At 39.0% G+C, this 6,130-nt stretch overlaps 1 non-coding gene across 1 annotated transcript; it reads right to left on the reverse strand.

Annotated features, from left to right (window-relative positions):
* Positions 1–201: 201 nt before the first annotated feature.
* Positions 202–308, reverse strand: LOC113628167 (U6 spliceosomal RNA). Its single transcript, XR_003435906.1, has one exon. It is a non-coding gene; the product is annotated as a U6 spliceosomal RNA (small nuclear RNA).
* Positions 309–6,130: the final 5,822 nt, after the last annotated feature.

Genomic DNA, 6,130 nt, shown 5'->3' on the forward strand with positions numbered 1-6,130 from the left:
TCTCTTTTGGATTTCCTTCCCATTTGGGTCACCACAGAGCACAGAGTAGAGTTCCTTGTGCTACACAGTAGGTTCTCATTTAAAGTAGGTTCTCAATCCCAATCTCCCAATTTATCGCACACCCCCCCTCACCCCTCCTTGGTATCCATACGTTTGTTCTCTACGTCTGTGACTCTATTTCTGCTTTGCAAATAAGATCATAAAAATTAGGAATGCTTCATGAATTTGCGTGTCATCCTTGCACAGGGGCCATGCTAATCTTCTCTGTATTGTTCCAATTTTAGTATATGTACTGCTGAAGCAAGCACACTTATTAATGAATCTTTTTTTTTAACTGAAGTATATAAGTCAGACAAACATCATATGATATCACTTATATGTGGAATCTAAAAAAACGATACAAATGAACTTATTTACAAAAGAGAAAAAGACTCACAGACATAGAAAACAAATTTATGGTTACCAAAGGGGAAAGGTGGAGGGGAGGGATAAATTCGGCAGTTAGGATTAACATATACACACTACTATATATAAAACAGATAATCAACAAGGACTATAGCTCAGGGAACTCTACCTAATACTCTGTAATAATCTATATGGGTAAAGAATCTGAAAAAGAGTGGATATATGTATAACAATTACTCCGCTGTACACCTGAAACTAACACAACATCTATACTCCAATATAAAATAAAAATGAAAAAAACTGAAGTACAGTTGATTTACAATGTTTCAGGGATACAGCAAAGTGATTCAATTATGTGTGTGTGCATATATTTCAGATTCTTTTCCATTATAGGTTATTACAAGGTATTGAATATAGTTCCCTGTGCTATACAGTAGGTTCTTGTTGTTTATTTTATATATAGTAGTGTGTATATGGAAATCCCAAGTTCCTAATTTATCCCTCTCCCTCTTTCCCCTTTGGTAACTGTAACTTTGTTTTTTATGTCTGTGAGTCTATTTCTGATGAATCTTATAAACTAAACATGTAACCAGAAAGCCCTTGACTATAAATCTACCTGTAAAAGAACCAGAAGTATCGATCTGGCAAACACATTAAATCACTGACTCAATGATGCATCATAACTTTGCTCTTTCCTCCTTTCCTCCCTCCTTCCTTGCTCCTTCCTCCCTTTCTTCCTTCACTTGCTCACTTTTTCATTCATCTAATATTCACTGAACACATGAGTAGCAAGTTACTCTGTAGTGTACATTGATAAACTCGCTTGTCTTTGTTCAACCAGTGCATTTGAAAAAAAAACCTCTCTACTGTGTGAAAGATAGAGGTTTATTGGTGCTTGGAGAATGTGTTGAAAAATAGGATTAAAACTAGAGATACAAGTTGAACTAGGCGGTTCATAGCCATGTCCTGAAGATCTCCCAAGGGGAAAAAACGTCAGAAAGGAAGAGATAATCTTATTGTGCTATTTTTATGGTAGGAATATTTCCTGGACTAAAGTCACAGATTCGAAACACCCAACAGAAGTCCACTGTACTCAAAAGACAAAGTAAATTCTTCTTGAACAATAAGAATGTGAGGTCAGCCGGTAAAATAAGCAGTTTAGGGTCTGGGGTGACCAAAATAGAGACTATTAGTCCAGAGCAGGAGTCAGCAAACTATGGCCCATTGACTAAGTCTGGCTCATAACCTGTTTTTACAAATACATTTCACTGGAAGGCAGTCATGCTTGTTTGTTTATGAATTATCTCTGGCTGCATTCATGACAGCAGAGTTGAATAGTTTTGATAGTGACCGTATGGCCTGCAACGCTGAGAACGTTTACTCTCTGGCTCTTTACAGAAAACGTTTGCTGATCTCTGGTCTAAGGGAAAGATGTTCTGATGCCAAATGAGAGCCTTTAAAAGAAAACACGCCTCACATTGAGCTGGGTTCACGGATATTTACACACCTGCTTTCCCTATCAATGAAAAGTAGCCAACAGTTCATACCATGACGTCATCAACCCCCAAGATGTTACTGCTCACTGTAACTCCTTCTGCTGGATGGCCACTAAGTTAATGATCTGAGATAATTTTCCATAAACTAACTTGTTGACCGATCAAAGTATTCTCCCTCCAGGCTTCCTACTGCACTGCCCTTCCACTCTCCCAGGCCAGAGCCGTATAACACAATCTCACTGCCTCAAGCTTATCCTGAGGTTTTGACTTGGCATCCAGCAGCCTTATAACTGAAGATTTCTTCACCTGTGCTTGTTCTGCGGTTACAGGTCTCAGAATGCCCATAAACTTGACACAACTTGTCCCCTCTATGCCTTCGCATTTCACATGCGGATTGTTTATGATTTGGAGTTATATAATTCTTGGTTTCCCAATAAAGCAATCAGCAGGTGGTGTGCCTTTTTTGTTTTTAAAGTTACCTCCCTGCGTAAAAATTTGGAGCCAGGTGTCTCTCACTGAGTTCATCAGACCCAAGCGTCCAGACCTCCTAGGCCTTCCTTAAAACCCAGCCCTGACTTCCAAAAATTTTAAATAAATATTTTCAAAGAAGGGTTGAAGCTTCTGGCCATCCTCTCTCCTCTTACTGAAATGGAGAAACTGAAAAATGGGATCCTCCTTCACTGTTTTGGCAACACGGCCTTGCTGGAAAGATAATAATTTAAACAGCAGTTTCCAGATGCTCATTTAATATAATCCTCACAATCTAATAGAGTTCTTTTCACCCTTCTACAAATGAGAAAATGGACACTCAGAGAGTTCCAATAACTTACCCAAGGACACACAGCTATTGAGATGCACAGGCAGGATTTCCACTCTGCTGTTCTTCCCAACAAAAGCACGGGAATGCGGACCACAGAGTTCTCAGTGATCAAGAGCTAGAGAAAGAGTTGATATCCTGTAGTCAGAATTTTAGAGAATCCTATTGTAAGCCAAAGTTGGTTTACATAATCCTAACCAGTGTGCAATGAACAATTATTTTGTTTGTCATTTCCAATGGAAAGGGAGTTGGTGGTATTTGGAAGGTGGTGGGAGAAAAGGGAGGAAAGAGTAAATTAAATTTCATTTTCATTGGAGAACCGTACAAGAAGAAGCCAAATGTGGATGACAAGGTGAGGTGTGGTCAAGGTTAGCTTTAAGAACACAAACATTCTTTAAGTCATGGAGAGTTTGTTACGAAGTAATGGATCTCACCCCAAAGTGGGTGCTAACTGCTCTATAATATAAAGCCTCCTGCCCTTTGACCCCCTTGCCTTTCCCCTTTTCATCTCCTTGCTTCTCCCATCCATTCACACATTTACTGAGCGCTGACTAAAGGCCGGCTTTAAGTGGGATCTTGAGGATATAAGGACAACGTGACATTTATCTTGCTCTCTAGAATCTTAAGTTCAGGGCTTTCATGTTGAAACTATTCTCCCCATTTTTCCACCTGTGGGAATGGAGAATGCAGAGGATACCACTGAAATACAACCCAAACCCTATTTCCAGGGTCTAAAACATCATGGCGTATGCCCCAAAGTTTGCCCCTACAATTTGAAGTTTTGTCCTAGGAATTGCCAACTAGACCTCTCTTTCTGCCTTATCATTGCTCTTTCTTATCTTCCCAGCCCCTAAAACCACAACTCCAAGTTCAGCTTCTTTTGATCCACGGGGACACAGGCTAAGGGAAAGGCAGGGAGTAGCTGGCTTATTTAAGCTTCTCAAACAGCCCAAAGGCAGGGAGAACATGTATAAGTAAAATATTGCTGTAGTTAAACCCACCCTTTCCCTTTGAATGACTCATCCTCATTTAGGAATCCCAAAGAGATGGGGGTAGGTGGAGACAGGATGACAGCATAAACATCCGGTTTCTAGTGATAACTCAGAATATTTCATTAATCCATAAAACCTTTAAAATACTTTTAGTGGTTTTTTTGTTTGTTTTTTTTTTTAAATCACACCCATAGAATGCATAACACCAAGAGTGAACCCTAATGTACACTATGAATTTTGGGTGATGAGGATGTGTCAATGCAGGTTCATCGATTGTAAACATGTCCCCTCTGGTGAGGGATGTTGGTAGTAGGGGAAGCTGCATGTGTGTGGGCAGGAGAAATGTGGGAACTCTTAGCTCAATTTTGCTGTGAACCTAAAACTATACAAGATAAAGTCTGTTTTTAAACATCATACACATTCATAAGCTCATTAAAAACTTGTCAAACTGTAGAAAAGTACAAAGAAGCAGGTGAAGATCACGCAGTATCCTTCTGTCCCTAATGTGCGATGAGTAGGTCAATGATTTAGTGACCAGCCCTGAAAGCACTTCTCTGGCCATACCTGCATGTGTACAAATTTCCAAAAATAGGGATGGATGTATATGTGTGTGTAAGTGTGTGTGTGTGTGAATGTGCAAATATTTGTGTCTCACCAGACGTGCTTTTGTCTCAATTAATATTTACATAATTTTTAATAGCTGCTTGGTATTGTTGATATGAAATGTGTCATAATTTACCCAACCAGTCTCTCTCTCTTTTTTTTTTAAAGTCTTTCTTGAATTTGTTACAATATTGCTTCTGTTTTATATTTTGGTTTTTTGGTCACGAGGCATGTGGGATCTCAGCTCCCCGACCAGGGATCGAACCTGCACCCACTGCATTGGAAGGCGAAGTCTTAACCACTGGACGGCCAGGGAAGTCCCTAGCCAACCAGTCTCTTATTTGACAATCATTTAAGATTTTTTTTTTTTTTGCTCATATAAATAATGATGAAGTGAACATTCCTGAATGTACATCCTTTGCCTATTTTGATTTTTTTGAATCTGTGTATCTTTCCAGTCCATACCGTATCTTGGGAGAGGTTACGTGTTACATAGACTTCATACACACTGTGTGGGTAGTTCTTTATACAAAGTAAACTTTGCGGCAGAGACCCGTGAATAATTCTAACATTTCTATTAGAAAAAAAGGGGAAGAAGGTTTGACTATGACATCACATACAGAATGCCTGTAGCTCAGAGCATCACACATAGTATATGCTCAGTAAGTAACAGCTGCTAATAGGATCATTGTTGTTTCTTTTGTCTTGGTTCATGTCTCTTTGCTGAAAAAGATGTGAGTGTGGCACACGGAGGGCTGAACCACAGAAAATGAAAAGTGAACCACATTTCTATTCCTTAAAAGTTTCTGGCTCTGGCTGTAATCAAGTGTGAGTTTTAAAAACAAATGGTCAAGCCAAGGATGCAGTTCATACAACCACCCTCTCCAGATACTCAGTGAAATGGCTGTAAAACGGTCACAATGTAGACCCCATACTCAGTGGTGGCCGTAATAACAGTCAGACGTATTCTCTCATTTGTAATAAAAGAAGGGAGTACAATTTTTCTGGTTTTTATACATCATTATCTCTGTTCTGACTTTCTTATTCAAAGGCATGTTGGACTTTTATAAATATTATTTCCTGTCAGATTCTGAGGGCTATCACTCTGTCTTAGAGCTCAAGGTCAGCCCCAGATTAGTTCCAGAGCCTTCAACAAAAGCCTAGAACTGTCTGCTTAATCCTCTTCAATTATAATACAGATGTAAAAAATACACAAAAAACCCAAAAAATCCCCCAAACAAAAAACAACTAACACCAAACTGCTTCTGCCCAAATCTACCATGCTTTTCATGAGACTGTGTGTGGCCCTGGCTGGGCTATGATTTTGAACATCAACTTCAGGAAAAAATTCTTGCTATAGGTTGAGGCTCAGATTTATGGCTCTGTTCTTTGCCCTGAGGTGAGATGGAAGCAAAATCAATGAGGTTATTAGTTTGGGGGCTGCTAGAAGCAAGCAACATGAACCAATTATCAGCGACCTGAGATCAGTGAAGCAGGAAAAAAATGTCGGATGAAAAGAGAGAAATCAAGGCGGCACTCTCTCTCTTGTTATTGTCTATGATAGAATTCATTTTAAAATTATAATCATGTTTTATTAGCACTATAGAAAACAGAATAGACAGCATTAAATGTTGTACTAGAAATATTTGAAATAATATCAACCAAGTTTTGTTCCTTGACCCCTAATTAATAACCAGTCTCACAGTCATGGCACCTCTATCACCTCCTTTGTGAACACAGGGAGATTTTCTGGATCAGAATCTTCTGTCATCTCAAAGAAATTTAATTAGAAATAATAATCATGACTATCGTTTCAC

Source organism: Aethalodelphis obliquidens, unplaced genomic scaffold, assembly GCF_003676395.1.
Source record: "Aethalodelphis obliquidens isolate GAN/ISIS:26980383/991018 unplaced genomic scaffold, ASM367639v1 scaffold22, whole genome shotgun sequence".
Lineage (NCBI taxonomy): Eukaryota > Metazoa > Chordata > Mammalia > Artiodactyla > Delphinidae > Aethalodelphis > Aethalodelphis obliquidens.